This window comes from Lycium barbarum, chromosome 9 (genome assembly GCF_019175385.1).
Source record: "Lycium barbarum isolate Lr01 chromosome 9, ASM1917538v2, whole genome shotgun sequence".
NCBI lineage: Eukaryota > Viridiplantae > Streptophyta > Magnoliopsida > Solanales > Solanaceae > Lycium > Lycium barbarum.
Genome location: NC_083345.1, coordinates 104,249,676 through 104,274,600, shown reverse-complemented (window position 1 = coordinate 104,274,600; position 24,925 = coordinate 104,249,676). Strand labels below are relative to the sequence as shown.

The 24,925-nt window shown below is 37.5% G+C and overlaps 1 pseudogene; it reads left to right on the top strand.

Annotated features, from left to right (window-relative positions):
- Positions 1-18,874: 18,874 nt before the first annotated feature.
- On the top strand, positions 18,875-21,900 carry LOC132612103 (probable F-box protein At1g60180; annotated as a pseudogene).
- Positions 21,901-24,925: the final 3,025 nt, after the last annotated feature.

Below are 24,925 nucleotides of genomic sequence, written 5' to 3'. Positions count from 1 at the left end.
TATCAGGTTCCCCAACAACGCTTGCAAGCAGCGTTTTATGGAGCAGCAGACCAAGGGACTGCTTCATGAGAGGGCTCTTGTCATGGACCGGGTCGAAGAAATGGCCCCAGAATTTTACCAGACCCTACACCGTATTGGTTAGGCCCAGTTAGCTGAGGAGCCCGGTGATGCCAACTGCAATTAGGTCAGGGAGTTTTATGCTATGCTCCCCACTGTTGATTGGACTGCCCTGCAGTCGCAGATTACTATTCAGAGAATTGCAGTGACGATGAGTGCCGAGGCCATCAATGTTGTTCACGGGCTGCCCAACCCATCGCAGGATGAGTTTCGGGCCAAGGATGTTGACGATAACGGACCGTGGCTGGTACGGATATTGGTACCAGAATCAAAGAGGAAGAAGGTTACTTGGGCTGTTTCGCGATTGGCTATTAAGAGCCAGTACTTTACTACTGAGGCCCGGAGGTAGCTAAACCTCATTGCTCGGCGGGTTCGCCCTTCGAGCAATACTACTGATGTCACTTACCTGTGGGCCCTTATGGTGGCTTACATTCTGGATGGTGCACCCGTGAACGTGGGTATACAGGTTATTGAGAAGTGGCGGGGTTTTATGGCCAAAGCTGGCCCGAGCTTAATGTTTCCCTCCCTGATTACCCATTACGGAGCCTGGGGATCGTATTGTGGAGTGTGATGTTGCTTTTGATCCACTGAAGGTCAAAGGGTCACAAGGCAGGGGCAAAAGGAAGAGGACAGGCTTGGATGACAGCGAGGACAGTGGCGGTCCACCAGGTGGGAGTGGTCAGTCGCAGGCGCCATGTACTTTAGAGCACATGGAGGCTGATATGGCTACGGTAAGGGCGGCCATGATGGGATTTGCATGGCCTTCCAGGAGGCCGGGTCGTCTAGCAGCGCTGCGGGTACTGGCTACTTTACACTTGAGCAGATGAAAGCTTACATAGAGACCCAGACTAAGGTGGGAGAGGCTGTGGATGCCTTATAGGGAACCTATGGATCTCTGGCTCAAGCTCATGTGGATCTTCGTGAAGATTTGGACAAGGAGAAGATGAAGAGTCAGGCTAGAGACAAGCTATTCGTGAGGATGTGGAAGGGTGTAAAAAGTCTTCTGAAAGCCCTAGTTCCGAAGGTAACTACCAGAGATGCCTCCCAGTTCTCTTTTCTCAGTGAGTCCGGACTTAGTAGCGAGGACTCTAGTGACTAGGATGGTGGCGATGAGGCGACTAGCCATGGAGTGGCTTAGGGACTTATCCTCCCCCCCCCCCCCCCTCCCCCATCTACTTTGGTTAGTATTTGCCCATGTTGGGCTTGGATGTTTAGACAATTTACAGCTTTGGTCATGTTTTGATTTGTTTGGATAATCTTTTTTTTGGTCGGTTTGACGTGGATGCCCCGGTTTAAGGGTGCTCGTAAGACAATTGCTCCTGTTGGGCTGATGTTTTTATGCATGTGTCTGCTTTATGGAGATCAACTTATTATTGGTTTGTGGATGGACTACAAAACTTGGAAGAACAGGGGATGGAAGGGGAGGCTACCGGTCAGGGGTACTGCTGTGGCAGTCACTAGACCGCAGCTCCTACAATACAAGAAGACAAGATAAATGACACAGCCTCCGCTGGGAGTGAGATAGACGAAGCTGTAGGAGAATATCCAATAGACCCATGCAGCGAAACTTCAGCTAAAACCTGCAACACATCTACACCTAAAAATGGCGTAGCAAGTAGTATCAGTACACCACACGTACTGGTAAACATCATAGGTCAACTAAGATTAGTTCACGCAATACAATATATAGTTAATAGGGTAAACAGATAAGTCAAGGACCTCAAGAATTCTAGATAAGTACCATTACCATACCGCCCCCTTACTTTTTTACTCCCGACGCTCGCTACTTTTATTTCCCAACCATAAGGTATTCTGCTAAATTCCAACCTAGAAACTCTCGTATTCACATTGGTCGTATATTGTACCTTTACACTTTTTGTTTTAAAGAGTCCACCTATTCACCTTGCTACTGTGATAAGATGTATCTAGGGCAATAGATCACTATCTAACGCACAACACTACACTTGCTTTGTGTAACCCCTCCCCCACTAGGCTCTCGTCATCACGCACGGTTTAATGGACTACGTTAACGACAGTAATACACACACGTATAACAATAAATTATGAGAAATGCAATGCAATGCAAATGTGATGCAAGACCCGATACACTATACATACACGCTATCTGATTTCTTTGCTCAGTGGCTATGACCTGCAGGGGACCCATGGTGTCCATGTACTACTCGTTCCGGAATACTCCTCGGACCGAGCAAAAACCTCCACTCCGGAAAGAACCTCGGACGCGGCCACATTAATTTGTATACACATACGTAATCCAAGTAGTCGATCCCACGACCACAAGGCCGGATAACACAATATGATACTCACGCCTTGCCTATTTACCTATATTTCCACCTGAACACGGCAGTTGCAATGCACAAAACTACCTGACAAATCAATCATAATCCCAACCCTTGATGGACGCAATGCAAAACAACTTCATATAATTCAATTAATACGACCTCCTAATTTCAAGGAAATAACCATATGAATGATAAGCAATAAGATATACACACGAAATTTACTCCCCCCTCCTAGGGTAGCATTAAGTAATTACGAGGTATCTCCGTAGCGACCACATCACTTCCTATTAAGCTAAATCCTTATTATCATAGTCCTGATTTTACCCTATTTTAACCGTATTACAAGTACGTCTCTCCAAACTCCGGTGCCCGAAGACCTAAGCATGCATGCTCCTATCAACTCTAACGTATATACGATTAACTAATCAAAGTCTGACTAAAGTAAACTGTAACCTACCTCTTTGGCGAACAAATATTTGATTCTCCATGAATTGCTCATCTTCTTAACCTCCATCCGAATCCATGAGCGGGTATCTTTCATAGGGAAAGGTGGAAGAAGGGATTAGAAGGGTTTTCTTTTTCTTGGGGGCCATGGTTTTTCTTTTAATGAGGAACCCTAGGACCAGCCCTTGGGAGTCTTATGTTTGAAAAAGAAGAGAAAATATACTAAGTACACGATTTTCGGTCACTGTTTCCGTGTGGACCATTGCGGCGGTCCTCAGGCTGCTATAGCGGTACCGCTGCGGCTGTCCTCAGGCCTCTATAGCGGTGCCGCTACGGCGGTCCACCGACTGCTATAGCGGTCCGCCTTTAAATTCTAGCTCGACATTTTCTAAACCCTTCTGAAATTGATTTTTCCCACTCCTAACTCTTAAAACATATTATGAAGCTTATTAACTACAACCCTAGACTTAAATTGGGCATGGTTTCGCAAAATATTAAATAAAGACCCGATGGGTCGTTACAATAGATCTTGTAACTGCTCTTTCAACTCTCTCAACTCAGCGGACGCCATCCTATGAGGAGGAATAGAAATAAGGCGCGTGTCTGGATCTAAATCAATACAGAAATCAATGTCGCGGTCAGGTGGCATACCCAGTAAATCAGAAAAAAATACCTTCGCGAACTCACTCACAATGGGCACGGACTCAAGGGGTGAAGAAGCAACGCTAGTATCACGAACATGGGCCAAGTAAGTCAAACACCCCTTGCTAACTAACTTCTTCGCGCGGATATAAGAATTGATCTTCTTCGGAGCGAGGCTCGAAGTACCCCTCCACTCTAATCTAAGAATCCCAGACATAGCTAACGTGACTGTCCAAGATCGCGTGATATAGCGACAACCAAGTCATACCCAAGATAATATCAAAATATATCATGTCCAATATCATCAAATATACCCAAGTATCATATCCCATGAAAGTAACTAAGCAAGACAAAAAGACTCGATCAACAACAACTGAACGAAACAGGTCGATGACAAACAACAATGTTACCTGAGATCACAACATCAGAAGCCTCAGCCTCTACCCTAAAAGGAAGAGCAAATACTACCACCACGGCCACTCTAGCCGAACTACGCCCCTTCTCTGGAGGCCTAAGAACTACCTCTACCTGACTGATGTCTACCTCTGGATTGATAAGATCCTCCGCGTCTTGATTAAGCACCGCCTCTGGCTGAAGAACCATCTCGGCCACTAGATAGCGCCGAAGTCCTCGGAGTCTGGAATCGGGAACCCTGCTGGAACCCACTCTGTCCAGATCTGGGGCAATCTCTCATCAGGTGACTAGAGTCACCACAAACATAGCAAGATCTGGGGGCTGGAGGTCGATACATGAAAGCGGATGAACTAGAGTGACCACCACAGTCAGCTAGATGAGAGTAAGAACCACCATAGGACTGTCCAGCTCTACAACCACTGGGTCTAGAAGGACCACCTAAAGAAGCTTGCAACGCGGACTGAATAGGGCAGCTGGAGGCTGAATGATAAGGCCTGGACAACTGTCCCCCACCCTTGTAACTAGAACTACTATACCCACCATGATGACGTGGCCTCCTCTCACTAGACTCTCCCAGAGATCGAGCCTTGGCAGACTCAACACTCGCAGCATGATCATCAATCTGCTGAAAGGAAGATCCTAAAGTCACCAGCTAGAGACAAGCAACATGGAGCGAATATACAAGCCCACCAACAAATGTACGAACCCTCTCCTCCTCTATGGGAACCAACTGAGCAGAGAAATCTGACCCCATACTCTGACACTAACATACCTTGCTGTCGCAAGTGAAGGAACTCATCTCTACGATCATCTCTCAAAGCACGAGGCACGTATTTCTCCAAGAAAGCCTGATGAAACTGGGTCCAAGTAAGTGAATATGCACCAACTGGTCTGCCCTCAATAAAAGTCCTCCACCAAGTCTTCGCGTCGCCGCGATACTGGAAAGACACATAATCCACACCATGAGACTCCACTATACCAATCTTATAGAGCCTCTCATGTATCTCCACTATAAACTTATACGCATCCTCACTATGCAAGCCAAAGAACTCAGGCGGCTCCATCTTTAGGAACCTCCCAACAAGCTCCTGATCATCAACGGTCAAAGTATGAACTGCCATGAGTTTGGAAGTACCATCAGGGATCGGAATACTGCCTAAAGGCAGGGCCATAGCAGTAGCAGGATGCATCCCTAAAGTCTGGCCCTGCTCGGGAATCCGTACCTCCACTCGAGTCTGGGAACCACGTGGAGTAGTGGCACTACCTATGGTATGTTGGCCATTAAGATGAAGAAAAACACGGGACATAATATCCTGGAATGCTTGATCAGACATAGTATCAGGGTGAGTTTGGGTTGGTCCCACACCTCTCCTAGTTGCCTGTGCTCGCTCGGGCTGATGATTTGGAGAAGCAGAAAGTGCTCGTCTCTGTCCTGCCACAGGAGGCCTACCGCTGGCCGGTGCAGCTCCATGGCCTCTAGCTCAGCTGTGACTCTCGCCTGTCCTTGCCCTCTGGTGCTTTCCCCAGTAGCGGGCTCGAGCACCTCGTCCCTCGTGATGGTAGCTCGTGTCATCACCATCTGTGAGAGAATAAAAATGAATCAGATACCAATTTTACAAATTCCAGATACCAATTTGATTAAAGTAGCACGAAAGAATGAAAGAATGTGAAGTTTCCTAAATGTCCCATAGCATCTCACAGATAGGTACGGAGGTCATTGTATCGATCTGCAAGACTCTACTAGACATGCTCTTGGACTTATAGACCGGGTAACCTGACTTTGATACAAATTTGTCACGTTCCAACTTGGGAAATGTGCGGGCACCTACTATATCCTACCTCGATAGGCGAACCCATTCCTTATTCACCACCTAATAAATAGTAAAGTAAACCCAATCACCTGAAGATATAATAAGTCTAATATAAATAGATAAACAAAGTAAGTGCTGAAATATTACATCAATCCCAAAATCTGGTCTAGGCAGTACAAGAGCCACTACATAACTAAAAGTTTGAATACATAGTTTTAAAATGAAATACTGTCCCAGAAGTAACGAATAGGACCAGTAAAATAGGAGGAGACATCAAGGCTTCGAACCTGTCTGAGTGCTTAACCTGCAATGCTCATCAAATAGACTCAGGACTCAATCTCAAAGAGCAGAAGTCGATCCAGTCACGAACTTTGCACTCAAAAAAGAATGCAGCAAGGTAGAATCAGTACAACAACACGAACTGAATAGGTATCATAGGACGACAACAGTTAGATGACATAAGCATAAGAAAGAGACTGAAAAAATGGATATGCTCAAAATCATATAGAACTCACACAGTCCAAAGTATCAAATTCAGTACCAAATTTACCAAGTCTAGCATATCTCTTCAAGATCAACTATAAGTCCGAAGGACTACCTCAATAATCACTATCAAGTACAAGTGTCACCATTAGATCAACCATCAAGTCCAAACACGACGTCATAAGTGAGAATGAGATGAATGCAATGCAAATGCAATCATGCAAACACGCTTCGGGCGAAAATATCTCGTCGCCTCGACAGTCATGACCCATGGGGGACCGTTAAGTCCATGTACCTGCTGTGGCGCATAGCTCGATCCCAAAATCAATGTTGTGGAACGTGCAACCGATCCAAGTAAGTGTTGTGGTACGTGTAACCCGGTCCAAGAAAGTGTTGTGGCGTGCAACCCGATCCCAATATATGTATAAATGCGTTTATGCATGATAACAATGCCAACAAGAATATAAGAATCAATTGTGCCACACATGGACACATATCTCAATTACAATATCAATATCATAAACTTACTTTCCTTTCCAACAACCTCAACAATGATAAATATGCTCTCCGCAATGACTAAGCATCAATTCTAGAGTCATACACGTGGCGACAAGATAACAAATCAGAGTAAGGCAACAATTCAATAGGACATAATAAGGTGACAAGCCATAGTCAACATTAGTACCAACCTAAGTATTCCATCCCAAACTTCACACTTGAAGGTTTACATGCTTTCTCCAACAATCACTAACTCTACATATGATTCGCTAACCGAAGTCTAACCAAAAAGGTAAGCCATAACCTACTCAGAAAGCCGAACCAGAGCCACGAACCGTCAAACCTTAGCCTTGCCCTTTCTTTGCGACTCCAAAAACTCAAAGTCTAATCATATTCCAGTTTTATATTAGAAATCAAGAAGAACAATACCCATGTTCTAGTTAGGTCAAATTCTAAATCATAGAATTGGGAAAATAGACCCACAAGAGTAAAATGAGAAATTGGAAGGTGGAATATGCAATTCATGATCTAGATGATCAAACCCACTATTCAATTGCTAACACAACTCAATATTAAGCCTAATTCGGATTTAAAGTGAAACTCCCAATTTTGGGTAAGAACCCTAACTTTTCAATCCTTAAATTCACTGATAATGGAAGAAATAATCTTAGCAACAATGAATTCATCAAATTCTATGGTCATACTAGTCAATTTCACCATCAATTTTTATTTAGGCAGTCTAAAACCCATTTCAAGAAATTTATCATAAGACTCATATTCCCCACTTTGATTCTAGTTATTCAAAGCATGGATTAAGGATTTAGGAAGGTAAATGATGAAGTCTAGGATCAAAGATCTTACCTCCAAGAAGATTCAGTCCAAAAGCTATTCAATTCGCCCAAAGTGTGCTTAGATAGTGATGAAGGGAAATGATAGGGTTCAAGGGTTTTAACTAAAAAAGGAAGGAAATAATCTACCCGTCATCCGCTGCAGCGAGCTCGCTACGGCGCTACTCAGCTAGGTGCGGCGGCCCACAATACAACTCACAGGGACGCTATGGCGGCTTCCCTTCCGCTATAGCGAGTATGCCGCAGCAGATACCTGTCCGCTAGGGCGACTCGCCATAGTACCATCCCACACGCTATAACGGTCAGTCCCTCGCTATAGCGTGACCGGTACTGTGAGCCTGGTGCTGTTACAGTGGAACCAGACACCAGAAAGTCCTGGTTTTGACAAAGTTCAACCCGAAATTCGGCTATCACCAGAGTCCACATATATAAAACAACTATACAAACATACATAAAAACGCGTTACGAACCCATCCATCGCATAGGAGTTTCCAACGATGGTCTATTTGGCCAAGCCAGGCCCAATGGCCTAAAGCCAAGTTTCCAACCCAAGTCTCAAAACTCTCCTAAGTGCCTTGGGATCTGAACCGAACACCTCACCAAGTCATAAACAGTCATCCGGACTGCTTGGAATTGACCAAATTCTGAAAATGGTTCGTTTACCCAAAAGTCAACTTTGAGTCAAATATGTCTCACTTAAGGCTCAACTTCCGAAAGCCACACTAAAACTCGTCCGATGACCTCGCGAAAGGGTCAATAGTACTATAACGACCAATCAGGTCATTACAGAAGGTCGATCAATTTATTCTATTATTATGTTGAGTATAAACATAGCGATTCATTAACAATTGAAGATTGAGTGGATTTATGAAATATTGCACATAAAGTAAGTAATGTGATGACAATGAATGATCCATGAAGAGATTGGATGAATTATTTAGTATAATATAATCATTGTATTAATGATTCTATGAATTATTTGAGAGTTATTAGAATAACTACATAAAATGATGGAGCAACTCACATAGTTGTTGGACAACTAAAGAAATTGTTGGAACAACTCAGGAATTGATGGGACAATTAAAAAAAATTGTTGGTACAATTAAAGCAATTGTTGGGTAACTATATAAATTATAGGAGCAATTAAAGTAATTGTTTGGACAACTACAAAAATAACAACTAATTCATTATACTTGAATATCAACAGAGCGATACAATGCATAGTAAAACATTAGCTAAGAGATTTAATGATAGTTGAAGATTGATCGAGTGATTCAACATATTGTTAGACATACACTTATTGATTTGATTGTGATTGAACATTAATCAAGTGATTATACACATAGTAAAATATTAACTAAAGGATTATGATTATTAAATATTTCAACAACTTCGACAGATGATGGAACAACTATTGAAGTTGTGGGAACAACAATAGTTGTTGTTTCAAGAACTTTAATATTACTTGTTACAACAACTTTAGTAGTTGTCCAACAACTCCCGTAGTTGTTTGCGACTGAAAAAGTTTATTTATTGGTTTCTAAATTTTATTTTCAAAAATCACTCAAATCATCATTGAATAATCTCAAATTTGATATTTAGCTTCTCTCAGGTGTTTAAATGAGTTTCAAGAACACCCACTCAAAATAATAACCAACTTTCATATTCGAATTTTCAACTTCAACAAAATCAATAATGGAGTTTTATTTTTTCTTACACCAAATCTCCTTTGAAGTGGTGTTTTAACAACCTATTTAAGCACAAATAAATAATATCTCTCATGGGCCAAGAAACACAATTAATATTTTTCTGTTTTTTTTTTTTTGTCTTTTTCCTATTTTTATCATTTTTTTCCATACCAAAAAGAGTCAAAAGTCACTCATTTAACTCTCTTAATTATATTAAATGTGCTTGTTAATGAACTGAAAATCATTGCCTTAACTTCTTTATAATGCTAAAAAACTCAAGAGTCATTACCTACTAAATAAAACCCAAATAACCGAGAAGGAATTTTAGCAAGCCAAAAAATGAATTTCAATCCATTGAAAAAAGGTAGATGATATGGCATGACTTTTTCTTCATGTTCTGTAAATGGTGACTCCATATAGGTCTTTCAAATCTGCTTCTTATGCTAAGTATTTGTTGGCTTCTTCGTACAAAAGGAGAGCTTATCCCTCCCGGTTATGAAAATTGCTTTTTCCCGTTAGAAATATGTTATCACAGGCAATTGCTTTTTCCCGTTAGAAATATGTCACCGCAGGCAGTTGTGATTGGTTTGTCTTATTAATCAGTATAATCCAAACAATTCCTTCATTTATATTGCTTATTATAAATGTTGCTTATTTTCCTCTACATTCAAAAATTGTTAAATACCTATTACACTCTATTAAGCAAATTATTACGTCGAATTAAGTCTCTCCAATCAAGGCCGGCTAGAGGGGGAAGCCACTAAAGCAATTGCTTTAGCGCCCCCCCCCCCCCCCCCCCCCCCAAAAAAAAAAAAAAACCAAAATTGAAGGCCCCAAAAAATTATTATTATGTTTTATTGGTACATTATAAATTATGAGTAAAAGGGGTTAGAATATATATTACTTTTTGAAATATGATAGAGATTATTCAAATAAATAATTCAAAGTTTATACTCTTTCCGTCCATATTTATGTGACGTTCTTTCCTTTTTAGTCAGTTTAAAAAAGAATGATATTTTTTCATATTTAATAAAATCTAATTTTAAACTTTTTATATTACCTTAATGAGATGATTTATAGTCACAAAAATTTTCATTGCTTGTTTTAGACCACAAGTTTCAAAAGTCTTTCTTTTTCTTTTAAACTCCCTGCCCAGTTAAATACCTTCACATAAATTACAGAATAACAAACATTATGCAATATATAAAAATGAAAAATTGATGACGGCTTTGATAATTTCAAAAAGACGAAGTCTCTTGTAGAGTTGATTATTTCTTATAAATAGTGGATTAAACCATTTTTTTTTAACTTCAAGATAGACTTTAATTATTCTAAATGTATGAAAGTATTTTTGCTTATGACAATTTGTAAAAATATTATCTTAACAATCAATATATGTTTCTTATTCAATATTTATTTAAATTTTAATGAATATAGTTATTAAATATCTCTAACAGTGGAAACTAGCATGTGATTAAGTGAATAATCAAGATGCATGCAATATGGTCTGTATGCCATCTATACAAAAAGAAGAAGAAAGAATTTCAATAACGTGTATAAAATTTCATTAGAAAAATTTAAGGCCTCTCGTAAAGGTTTGGCTTTAGGTCACCGATTTCGTTGAGCCGCCCCTGTCTCCAATCAACCTCTTCCTTCTTTTCAAATTTCTAATGTTCTCTATTAAAAATGAATAATGAATGTGTCAATTCCTATGCCTCTCCGTATTCATTAGTATATATATATATACACAATATATATAGAGCAACACAAAACACCATTTACACTATGGTGTATGTCGGTGTAGGTTTGACTAGGGAGAACGGAGACCGTGAAAGCTCGAAAAAGATGTACTTTGAATAATTTGGTGATATCTTAGAGGTGCCAGACATCACCGGTAAAGCACCAAAGGAATTCAGTGTTAACAATCTATACATATTTACCGTAGCCGTAAAGCTTAGCGACTAAGTGAGCACCATTTATCACTGTTAGATTTCTTAAATGCTATAGAGTTGCCTATATATTTTTTTTTTTTTAATTAGATAGTGATATTATAAATAATGCAGACAAGTGAGCAAGAGCGGTTATATGACGATCAAGGTAGATGTTGAAAGTGAGAAGAAAAAACGAGCTTATTTGAGGTAAGAAGATTTGAGGGAGACATTACGGAATAGAATTTTTTTTAAAAAAAAAGGAAAATGTAAATGAAATTGAAAGTTACGCATACACGTAACACGTTCACATGTTCTCTTTCTTTTATCTCTTCTTGAAATATGCTTATGAAAAATACTGTACATTAATATTTTATTCATATTGTGATTTAATAAATAATATAATAAGTATATAACTGATTATCATATGCATATACATAAAAAATCTCATCTATTCTATCTTTAATAAATTTATAATAATATAAATTATAAATATAATAGTGTTGTTTATAACCGCGCGAAGGGCCAGCTACTATGCTACTTCGCTAGTAGGTATTAATGTTGCATTGCTTGAAATTCTGCCACCCAATAAAATGCTATAGGCTTAGACACAAGTACAACTCAAGGCTACAACTGCTTTTCCACTAAGCATGGTGAAAAACTCACGACAATACCTCCCATCAGGTAATTCAAAAGTCTCTTTATTGAATAATTCTATCGACGAATTCTTACATGAATTAAAATAATATTGTCTCGTAAGCAAAATTCTGAAACTCTGAATGTTTCGGGGAAAACTCCAGGTATATATTCTTAAAGATTTCATGGATATGTTATTCAATAGTTTACAGTAATCAATTAATTTTGTAGATATATTACATTACTGAGTATTATGCTAACCATTTAGACTTATTATGATATCTTTTGTGCTCCCGAAATCTGTTCTAGTTGTGTTATTGGATTAAATAATCAACACTTTTAATTTTCTGTGTAGTTAGAATGAAGTGTACTTAATTAAAGATGATATCTTGGAGGACAGAATAAATAGATTTATTTGATTGATTATGTTATTTCTGATTGTATACAGTAGATCTTTGGGATATAAGAGAAAAGGAAAATAAAATTGTAGGTTAGATGGTAGATAGTCAGTAAAAAACACCACTTATTATGAATTAAGATGGAAACTTTTTACCTTCATCATGTTTGTTTACTCCCCCGGTTAAATGCTTATGTAACGTTCAACTTTTTTTTTCCCATTAATAATGTAAAATTCTTTTAGAACTTATTAACTTTCATTGTTCATGATAATATCCTTTCATTTATCTCTTCATTTTTCATTAATTGCAGGCAGTGATAAACAATAGAGTATCCTAAATAATCTGGACTGATCAAATAAAACTATTAGTGGCGTACAATACAAGAAAATTAACAGCTTTTTGGAACTAAACAGAAAAAATTGTATGGAAGGTTAGTATCAAAAGTTGTTGTCAGTTGTCACTTCTCCTTCTTTGTTCTATGAATCTATTTCTTATCATTTTATTACGATAATAAGCCATTTTCTTGCAATTACAATTAAATAGTACTAATTCATTTCATATATGCTATTGAAACAAATAGGTTTTGGGACTTTAATTGGAGAGAAGCTGGCATTACAAAAACAAGAGAAAGCTTGATGCATGTATACTCTAAACCTCTTCTCCTCCTGAAGAAGTTTAATAGAGTTTTGCTTACAAATATCAAGTAAAATACATATTTAGCTGACAAAATTGTTCATTTTAAAAAATAGCATATAAAAACAAGTGAAAGGTTACAGTGTAATTGATTTCTGAGTGATGTGTATATATTTATAAAATTACATTTTATATGCATATACGTGAACAAATTATCTCGATTAAATATTTTATTAAATCGTCCAATATCTCTTGAAATTGCACAAAGCGCGAACAAATTTACTAATTTTAAAATAAATCTCCGGTGCTTCCTTGAAAATCTCTAAAATCTTCCTGTATATTCTGATATTGTATTTCACCACCTTCACTGGCCACTGAAAATGTCGACTAAAACTAGTTGCAATATCAGTGAATAATTTTGGATGCATATATATTCGACTAAGCAATATCATTGGCATCTAATATTGGTACATGAACAGGTTAAACAGGTGGAAAAAACTGATATTATCATTTAGTTGTGTTAATTTAACACGAGGTTTGTATTGGGCTAAGTTACGGCGGTCGGGTCCTATTGAGTTGGTTTGGAATGGGCAATTGCTGCGGGTGGTCTTTAATTTTAGTCCTTCAAATTGCTGGCCTTTAATTTTTATCTTTCGCCTAAAATACCCTGAGGTTCTGGGTTCGAACCCTGACTTAGTTATAAAAATTTTAAAAAACATGCGGCAGACTTTTTATAAAGTCTTGCCTTGAGATTGATTTTTTTTTTTTTAATTGGGCAGGGGTTCAAACCCAAAACCTCGAGGTATTTTGGGCCACCTTTCTAAGCGAATGTTACGCCCCAAAACCCACCCTGGACGTGACAGACATCTGATGGTATGAACATCACTGAAAGCACCTTATAGACCAATAACCATCAAGTCCATTTCTATAATCTTTCATTATTTAATTAAACAAGCCATAAATAGCTAAATAAATCGTGATCATAATTATGAAATAAAATCAGTGAAAATCTAATATAAATAAGTTATCATCAAACGTAGCAACACCCAACGAGTCAAGCAATGGCATCACAACTACCCACATTATGACACCTGTCTATGGAGCTTCTAAGAAAAATAAACTAACTCAGGACACAGCCCGAAACTACTAAGTAGTATATTTGACTCAATGAAAACTCGTGAACAAATGTGTGGGCTCACCAACAATCTGGAAAGCAGCAAGTACTCCTAATTCGCGAGATCTGTCGGTATTTGCTCTTCTTCATTACCTAACACACCATCAAAGACAACAATGGTATGCCTAAGTACTGGGTACTCAGTGAGTTTCTCGGGGACAATAAGTAATACAATAATGATTAGTGAAACCAGTTCCAATCGAATAATTTGAAATCAAAGACAAGATCAATCGTACAACTCAAAATAATCAACAGAAAACCATCAAGACAAGTATATATCTTTTTCGATTCAGTAAATTATTTTTTACCATTTGAGTCTTTTCCATTCGAGACCAATATCATCAATAAGTCACTCACAAGCGAACAAGTTCATTATCATCAATAAGCCACTCACAGACAACCAAGATACGAAACAAGCCACTCATAGGCAGATCAAAGAATCGATACTCCGGGCTAGGAAACCACAGAGGCTAATCGTCCTCTGGACTAGCGCAAAAATAGATGCACCGAGCTATACTCCTCGGAGGTCAATCGTCCTCTGGATTGACACAGCAATAGATCCACCGGGCTATACACCACGGAGGTCAACCGTCCTCTGGACTTACATAGCAATAGATGCTCCAGGCTATATGCCTCGGAGGTCAATTGTCCTCTGGACCGACACAGCAATACTCGTAGCGATACGTTAGGATAAAAAACGGCTAATCATCCTCTGGACTAGCACAACTTGCCCATACAGGCCCAAACACAAACAAGATACAAATCATAGCATATTAGTCGAATCATCAATCATGGCATAGAAATCGAATCCCAAGTCATATCATGATAGCCAAATTATTCCTCATGGATTATGTTCATCTCCCCATTATAGGGGTACATCAATTCATTTTAGTTTTAGAAAAACAGACGCACTTCTTTAAACAAGTTTCAAGTTCAATATAATCCATTTATAGAGGATTCACATGAGATAATCAAGCTTTCCAAATCTCAAGTTTAAACATCCTTAAGGGTAATTCGAGTTCAAATACCAAAGATTTATGTCTCAATCTTTAGTCATCCCTTAGAGAGGAAAGAAATCATGAATACGTATATATAATATAGTACAAACAAGGTTTAATGTGGGTTTTTTCTTCACACAAAAACCACAACCAAAGTCACACAAATCGTTTCAAAAGAGTATGTTCAAAAAGACACATACAAATCACCTTTGAAGTCAAAAAGGATTTTTAAAAGAGACATACATCAAAGAATATTTTCAAAAGAGAAATACATCAAAGAAGGTTTCAAAAGAGTCATACATCAAAAAAGGTTTTCAAAAGAGACATATATCAAAGAAGGTTTTCAAAAGAGACGTACCTCAAATCCAGCTAAAAGCTAGCAAAACGGAATTCCCAAGGTTCAACAGTCAACATACAATGGATTTAGATGAGAAAGATTAAAGCTTTATTCGTTTCTACGAACATTCTTTACGTTTCGGAAACTAGGGCTTTCTAAGCCTAGAAACATGTTCTTGAACCACATGTGAATCATTAGTAGATTTCAATCGCGTAGTATAATATATACAAGCCTAAAAGTCATTAATTAAATTAGGGAAACCAAAGTTCATACCTTTTAGATGAAGTTCTACACGCCCCTTCTTCTCCTCTCTAGAGTTTTCAAGAATCTAGGGTTTGGAGAGATGAACTAAGGTTAATTTGATATTAGATGGATGAATTAATGATGGGAATTGATCAAGAACTTACCTTATATGTTTTGGGGAAACCCTAGGGTTGTTTCCTCTAAAAAATCGGCCAAAACAAAGTGGGAATGAATATTATGAAGTTAATTTTATAAAATTCGGAAAAATTCGCTTCAGGCATAAAATATCCTGGTGTGTTTCCCAGGGCATCGCACACAGTGTATCTATTCCGACAGTGCCAAAATTTTGAATTTCCTGAAAATTGGGCCTGGGGCGCCCGCCGCACACACCTAATTTTTACACTGCACAGACAATGTTCAGTAAAATGCGCATAACTCCTAGCAGAGAGCTCCGTTTGAGCTGGGTGACCTGCCATTGGAAAAGTATTTCGAAGACCTACAACTTTCATTGAATAAGTTTTCCCAAATTCCTAACCTATTTTCACGAAACCGGCTTAGAAGTCAAACCTACTGAAATTTAGACAAGCTTGAGAACTCTTACGAAATTCACTATTTGGTATTGGTCTTAAATCAACTATTTCACTCAAACTCATATTGATAGGACTTCATATGCCTAAAATGTCACATTACTTCCCATTTAATACATTTACACCTAATTCAGATTTACGAGATGTTACAGCGAAGGACAAAAATTAAAGACCACCCCAAAAGAAGAGCAATCCGCACCAAAACAAAAAAAGAATTTTATGTGGACTAATAAATAAAAATAGCGTGTTTAACTAAAATTTAATTAAATGCCATATAATGTAATTGTTAATAGAGGATAATTTTAAGTTTGAAAATAACATTAGGGGTAAAGTTGATCCATTATGGAAGAAGGACATTTTTGAGCCTTTTCTAATATTTTAAGGTATTTTTGATCTAATAGGTAGAAGGAGGGACAAATTTGATCCAATAGGCGGAAAGCATGCATTTTTAACAACAACAACAATAACATACTAGTGTAATTTCACTAGAGGGGTCTGGAGAGGGTACAGTGTACGCAGACCTTACCCCTACCATGACAGGTAAAGAGGCTGTTTTCGAAAGACCTCCACTCAAGAGAAAGCATGACAAAGAAAGTCAGACAAGAATTTATGGAAGTAAAGAAGCATTATGAAGAAAAGTAATAGTAACTGCAACAACTAATACGATAATCAATTACAAGACGCAACAGATAATAACATAAAAGAGTACATTTTTAAGCTATTTGCCTGTTTGGATGGGCTTATGGCTTTTGACTTATGAGCCAAAAATCATAAGTTAGAAATTATAGCTTATGATTTTGGCTTATTTTCATTATTTTGGTTTTACAACAAGTGCTTAAAAGTTTTTTTTTTTTACTTTACTCAAATAATATAAACGTACTTAAAAATTATTTTGGCTTAAAAACACCTAAAATGAGTCAATCCAAACGGATACGTTAAGGATTTTTTAACCCTTTTCCGTTATATTTGCGAAGAGAAATGTGGGGTATATTTTGTGTAGATTTAAAAATGTCAAAAGTTCCCCCTCAGTAGCTTGAGATTTGAGGAAGGGAAATTAGCTCCAAATTACAAAGGGCAATTTGCAGGATTGCCCTTCGCTGGGGGATGGTCTTTAATTTTTCCCTCTCAAATCAGTGGTCTTTAATTTTTGCCCTTCGCTACAAGCCTTTTGCTTCCAGGTTCGAACCTTGCTTAGTCAAAAATTTTAAAAAAAAATCGCAAGGCATTAGTTGGGTTTCAAACTCTGTCTTAAGGAAAAAAAAAGATTATTTTGCTGAAATTTTGCAAACCTCTACCTTAAGGCCTAATTTCGGGTAAAAGTTTGTGTTAAGGCAAACTCAACTAATGCCTTGCGATTTTTTTTTTTACTGAGCCTGGATTCGAACCCAGGACCTCTGGGTGTTAAGCGAAGAACAAATTTTTGCCCCTCAAATTGGTAGTCTTTAACTTTTGTCCTTCAGGCCCAAATTTGCATGGACAGAGACAAAATTTCTACCTTACCTTGTGATTTTTTTAACTAAGTTAGGATTCGAACCCACAATTTTGAAGTATTAGGCGAAAGACAAAACTTGTCACCAATTTGAAGGACAAAGATAAAAGACCACCCCAAATGAAGCGCAATCTGCACGAAAAAATAAATAAATTAATGACCACCCCAAAAGAAGGACAATCGAGCAAAAAAATGAATTACAGACCCAAGTAGCACCCGATTCCACTGACCCAATCGGGTCAAAATAACCCATCAACGCACCTCCACAAACCCTTAAACCGAAATGCAAGTGGAAGACATACAAAATTTTTGAAGAACAACCCATAAATTTTCCCATTGTTGCATCGATTAAGTCAAGGTAGAAGGAAGAGACGAAGAGGAGAAGCACAAAATATCCGACAAGAAAGAGTTCGGATTCTTCAAGGATAAGTGAGATGAAACCTTTATATTTTCCTCACAAGAATGAAACACGTGGACAACATCTCGACGCTCCAACACTTAGTTGATGAATTAAATATGAGGCGTTAGATCAAACATTATAACTGGTACAAAATAGAAGGATCAGAAATTAAGCACATGACCAGCACGGTTTTGGCATCATTAGGTAGGTAGTTATAATGTTGTTATATGCTATACAATAGGAGTAGGATAAGTGTACAAAGTTTATGTATTTTCCTTTTTATTTTTTTTTATTTTCTGATGCACATACTTGTATAAATACAGACAAGGCCAATTAATAAAATTACACAGAAATTTTCTATCATCTTCTTCAAAATCTTTCAAAAATTGCTAACAGTAGCAGTTGTACTCTACCAGTCAATCAAAGAGGCGCCAACCTAATACAAGGGTACATTTCAATGTAGTTCTAGTTCTATAAACATGTAATTACATGGATGACTAATGAAATAAATATTAGCTAATCTTGAGAAAATTATGTATTCCTAGATTGTTTTATTTTCCTTCATCCATTCTTGACAATAATCTTTTTTCCTCAAAATAACCCATTAATACGAATAAACCCGAATCGGTGTCAGTCCACATATCCTTTGCTCTTCAACTGAAAGTCGTATCCATGGAAATGCAGAGAGAAATCATGGCTAGAGAAGACCGTCTCAATGATTTGCCAGAGTCGATTCTAATTCACATACTCTCTATGTTGCTCGACGGAAAATAAGTTGTTAAAACTAGTGTATTATCTAAACAATGGCGGTCTCTTTGCAAGTCCGTTCCGGTATCACTCAATATCGACGGCTACTACACCATCGAAGAAAATGAAATTCATGATTTTGTGGCTTCCATAAATAGAGAGCTTTGTTATTGGAAATATTGCGATAATTCAGTGTTTGTCTCTCTATGTACAGCAACCATTATGTTAAGGATGTTGATTTATGGGTACATTTTGCAACCAAAAATGCTACTGTTGAACATTTTACACCTGGATTTTACGAATTCGATCACACATGTGAGTTTCCTCAGTTTGCATTTAAATACCCGCCTCCTTGAGGAATTTGGTTATTGAACCCTTCTGGTAGTGTAAACTGGACCAGTCTCGTTTCTCTTTCAATTAGAATGATGAATTTGACGGAAAGTGTTATGGAAAAGGTATTCTGTGGTTGCCCTAACTTGGAGTGCTTGGAAATGGATACTATTTGGGGCATTCATCGTTTGGAAATCAGCTCTGTGAAGCTGAGAAAATTGATCATAAAAAATACAAAGATGAGAATAATGACATTTGGTTAGAAATCTTAGTCCCCTATGTTCATAATTTGCAACTTTTGGGGTCGTACAATGGGATACTCTTGAGACATGTGGCTTCACTTGTCACTGCAGTCCTTTATTTAGACTTTGATTTTGGAGATGGGGATGAATTGTGGAAGAAGGAGTGTAGCTGTTTGAAGGAAATTCTTCACAGCATTACCCATGTCGAGAATCTTGAGGTCCCTAGTGCATCCAGGTTTATTCATGCTCTAAACTATCCATAACTCAGATTTTTTTTTCCCGATTCGGTAATTTCTATTTGCTATTAAATTCATTAGTTCATATCTAGGATAATCTGTTTACCAAGCTGGTAAGTACTAAATAATTACATTCTTATGTCCAATCAGCTGGACAGTGGCAGGTGATTGAAACAAGACCTTTTTGAATAATAGTTTGCAATGGTCAGAACATGTAAAATTTGGATTCATTTACATTCATCACACTCTTTAATTAAAGTGCTTACAAGTCCATCATTTGATCTCCAAACTAACGTTGAACACTTTGTGGCAAAACACAATCGTATAGTCCAAGCTGTTTTTCAATTATTTAACTATTTGCATGTCATTTATTAAGTATGTCATATTTCCTTGTTTTAAGATATTCTGGTTTATCTACTTGGTTCACAAGTGCCTATCTATACTGGAGCTGTAAGGGTGGCAGTCTCCACCATCAAGCCGGAAATTCTTAAAACTCAATGCAGCCATAGTACAGTTGCACTTCCCTGGAATTCTTAGCTTTCTGCAGAGTTCATCGGATCTTGAGACTTTAGTCATTGACTGGTACAATCACGAACCAAGAGTAAGTTCACTTTAGACCTTTAGTTTGTTACTGTCGTGTTATCAAAGATCAAATAACTACTACTAGTAGAAGAAGATGGTATATCAACATACTTCTGATCTCAAGTACGTTAGGAAAAATATAATAGAACTTTTCTTTTGTTTTTTTAATTTAAACGACCTTAGCGGTATATGAAACAATGATAAAAAATCACAAAGAGGGGGACTTGACTGCCTTACCTATTCCAAAAAAGGATAAGAACTGAACTGGTTCATTCCTCAAGAAGATCGAGAAGATTCTATCTTTGACAAGTGTGTAGGAGATAAGCCTCTAATGTGTAACTGAAAAGAGTGTTTCTGGAGTCTTGTTTGCAAAGTGAAACATAACTAGCCTAAGCACTTGATGACCTTTACAACAATAGCTTCTAACTTGTAGAGACTTGCTCCCATAAGAACTAAAAAAGAGAAAAAGCGAGAGGAGTATTCTCAAGTAACATGTGAGCTCACACAAATTAAGATCTAACCGGGAAGTTCATCTTGTTGCATTATTGGAGCTAGACTTTTGGCTTTCTTATGAATTTTGAAGGAAGGGAACTCCACTTCACATTTAGTTTTGACCATCTAGGTGAGTATTTCCCAATGCGTTCACAGAAATGGCTCCAGGGAATGCGTGGTTCAAATTCTGAAATTTTCATTTGAAATTTTGAATGCTGCTTTTTAAAGGATTTCAGAATCTGCTTTTTTAGTCTTTAAAGCTGATGGTTTCTCTTTGCTCAGTGCCAGTTTCTCAAAAAAGTTGATGGTTTCTCTTTGCTAAATCTGCTTTCAGTTTCTTTTCCTCAAGGAAATAGTTCAGCTTGAGTTGCTTTGACATAATTCTTGTTGCCACTCAAAATTGATGGTCTGATTCAGCCAGTTCTACATTTAACTTCTTTTGTAGTTGTAAGAAAAGATCTTTAACAAGGGATAGTACTCAACTTTATGTGAGGAGACAGAGGATCTGTTTTTTTGTTAAAAAAAGAAGGATCAGCTTCAATGAAGCCTTTACCATTTAGTTTTGTTTTTTTCGCATGTAAGTAACATTTGTGAAGCACGTGACATGTCCCTGAAGGGCTGAATCTAAATATTCATAACCTTTTTTTAAATCCAGAATCAACTTTTTGATTTTCTACTTCCATCTAAGGAGAATAACTATTTAATATATATAGCGGATTATTTTCTGCAGGACCTCCTATCAAGGTACACAAACGAGGGTGAACAGAGCAGGAGGTTCAAGACACATAATTTTGACAGCTCTTTGCCACATCTGAAGACCATCAAGGTCATTAACTTTGCTGGATCACCAAGTGGAAATAAGTGTGCACGGCCATTGGTGGAATATTTGCTCAAGAGTGCAACGGTGCTAGAAAAGTTCGTCATTGCTGCCAAGTTTGAAGGGAGTGATGTGTCTCAGGATTATGTTAAAATGGCACAGGAGTTTCAAAGCTTTCCCAGATCCTCTCCGCACACTTCAATTGTCTTTTCTTATTGATAGTCTTTGACCCCTATTGTTTGTATTGATCGTAACATACTTTACCGCTGTTGCTTTATGTTTGAAACTGATTCTGTAGTTGATAGACATGGCTAGAACTGTACTTGTCAGTATCCAAGGAGTTGTTAGTAGTTTTTAATGTCTTAGCAACAATGTTTTTATTCTCTGATCAGCATATAAGAAAGCTTGCACTAAATTTTTTGTGATTTCTTTTCATATTTGATGAATCTTGATCATGTCTTTTTACTTTGAAATTTTTTGTTGAAAATCATTTTTGCCAAAATAGTATGTCAAGATTCATTACATGTCCAAGGACTTTTTTCTTTGGCCTATGTTAATTTTTATTGATGGAAAATAAACATTAAAATATTTGTCAGTATCGAAGGAGTTGTTAGTACTCGTTCCTTTTGCTGCAATTAGAATAGTTGCTCTCTCCCACTTTATTTATTCTCTAAATAAAGAACGAATTCCATGGAGGTTGCTTCCTCCAAGAGTTCTCCTCACTGAGGCAGGTGCTGACTTTGATTACTCAATAGCATTACAGTATACTGGTCATCCAGTATATTATTTCGTAGAGTAGAACCCCTTGATGTGAATTCTGGTGCAATTCCCACGATATCTATACCAGAACTCTTTCAGAATCAAGAAGATCTCTAGGCCTGGATGTTGCACCTGTTATGGAGTGGATCCCGTTGCACCTGTTATTGGTGTATGATGATGGTCGTTACGAGGAAGAAGGACAAAAGAATGTCAGGGGTGACACATGGGAAAGGTAGCAAAAAAGAGTTGATTTAGGCCGCAGTTCTGATTCTGTTAGTCAGCTAGTTGTTTATTAAATATCTAATATTTGTTTTTTTGGTACTTATATTTTTCTGTTTTACAGGCATCAACGAGGTCTACTGTTCTCACTGTTATCATTGGCGGTACCTCAGGCCATTCCCATGGACAGAGGGATGAACTCAGCAATTATACCAAATTATTTAGAGCGCAAAATGGTGCAGAAGCTACTTTTACTTGGACTCAGAGGTTCTGCAACAAACGCTATTTTCAAACTGGTATTGCCTTCTTGGATCTGTCTATCTTTTTCTACCTCTCTATATTAATTACTCCATTTATTTTGTTCAGTGGCTATCCACATGGTGATTTCACTGACTCGACCATAAAAAAAACATATACTCCCCACCATGCATCAAAACAAAATAAAGTCTGATCGACCCATTACGATGATGAGTTGAACAGATTAAAAACCTTAGGGCGTACACTTCAAATGTTCAATGAGACCTGAGAGAAGTAATCAGATAATCCTCTTGAAGACCGCAGATCAACTTCACTTGCGTAAGAAAAGTAGAAGTCATCATCCCCATCCCTCTCTTTTACTTCCTCAATCCTCTCCATTGCTTCCTTCATATCATACCTCTTATCCATATCAAGCTCGCAATAACCAGTGCATCTGTTCCTTGAACCCGAGGTTGAAGCATTGGCTACAGGACATCATTCCCACTAGAGATTTGGATGAATTTTTCCCAGCAGCGACACGTGAATATGCTCCCCTAGTTGAAGAGGATCCTGCTAAACAGGAACATACAAGGGAAAAAGTGAGTTTCATTTCCTTCCAGCTGTAGCATTTACTTCTTGAGCAAGGTACTTTTGGAGCATTGGAGTAATCTTATTGAATTAAACTGTCCAATAAAAGTACTATCAAAGAAAAAAAGAGCTGTCTTTTAGAGCAATTAGTTACATAAAACACATTTTTGCATTAAATATCTCAAATCTATATGGGCAATGAGTTATTTCGATTATCTAGTTGATCTGCGTTTGGCTCTGCTCTCCTTGTAACATATCTCTTTAAAAATCTAAGTGTTCTCATGCTTCAGCTACATACAACATAGTGTTACAAAGATCGATATTGACTTTCTCCCTCCCATAAACATTCTAGTTGTTCACTTATTTCCTTGCTGCCAAAGGGTTATTTCTTTACCAAGTTATATAGAATCCATCAGATCCTTTCTTGAGACATGTTATTATGAGTGAACGTGAGACCGATTTTACTTTGTTTTCTTGAGTACACCTGCTAATGAACAAAGCTTGAATTTGATTAATGCTAAATACTACATAAGATATTATAGCACTTTTTAGTCTTAGATGTTGAGGATTCTCTAGATGTACTCTAGATTGACACATATTTTTGATGGGCAGCATAAATTTTTATTTTGCATGCATAACACCTTATGGAGATCAATATGTATCTGAAAATGGTCTTTGGTGTAAAATGAAAGATGTCAATGAAGATATTGCTGTGATTGATTTTAACTCCAGGCTTCAGGAGTAGCCTGAGTTATTCATGGTTTTCGTACTCACCAGCTGTCTTGGTGTTCGGCCAGTTGTATAATTAAATCTTTCTTTACTTGTGGAAGAGAAAAAACCATTTTCTCGATAGTTCCCGTGGTACATGATTTCATAAAATAAAATAATATTAGTAAAACAAAACTTTTTAATAAAATAATTATAGATGAAAGAATAAAACAAACTTATACTTTATTCTTTCATCAATAATTTTTTTTTTTCATTCTCAAAAAAAATTATCGATGATAGAATAAAGTACAAGCTTGTGTGATTGATTAACATGAACTGTCATATGATGAGTTGTTCGCCGAAGTCAAGATAATTAGATATCGTGTAAACCTACAATGATCAAATGTAGGTGAATTTTGGAATAAAAGCTTGGAAAATAATAAAATAAAATAAATGAAGACAATATGTTTGATCTAATAGGCTACAGTGTTATCAAAATCGAAAAGTGCAAAAAAGCTCTAAGGTCACCTGGGGCTTTAAGCGCAAAGCGCAAATAAAGCGTGGGCTTTAATGAAAAAAGGCGCAATGGTGCGAACATATATATATATATATATATGTTTAGTCCAAGACTAATAACAATAAGCATGAATAACAAATATATGGACAAAGAAATTGTAAAAACATTACGATAAAGTGAGATATTAATTATCTAGTGTCACCTCATCAAGAGAGGCTCATTGGCAAGGAAAAGTATATCTTAGAGCCTTGATGATGATACAGAAGTGCACATAAAGTGAGGCGAAGCGCTCAACATGTTTTGGGCCTCGCTTCAGGGCTTAAGTGCGCCTCTGACAACACTGATAGGCTATCAATCTAATAATCTCACTCAAATTCAAG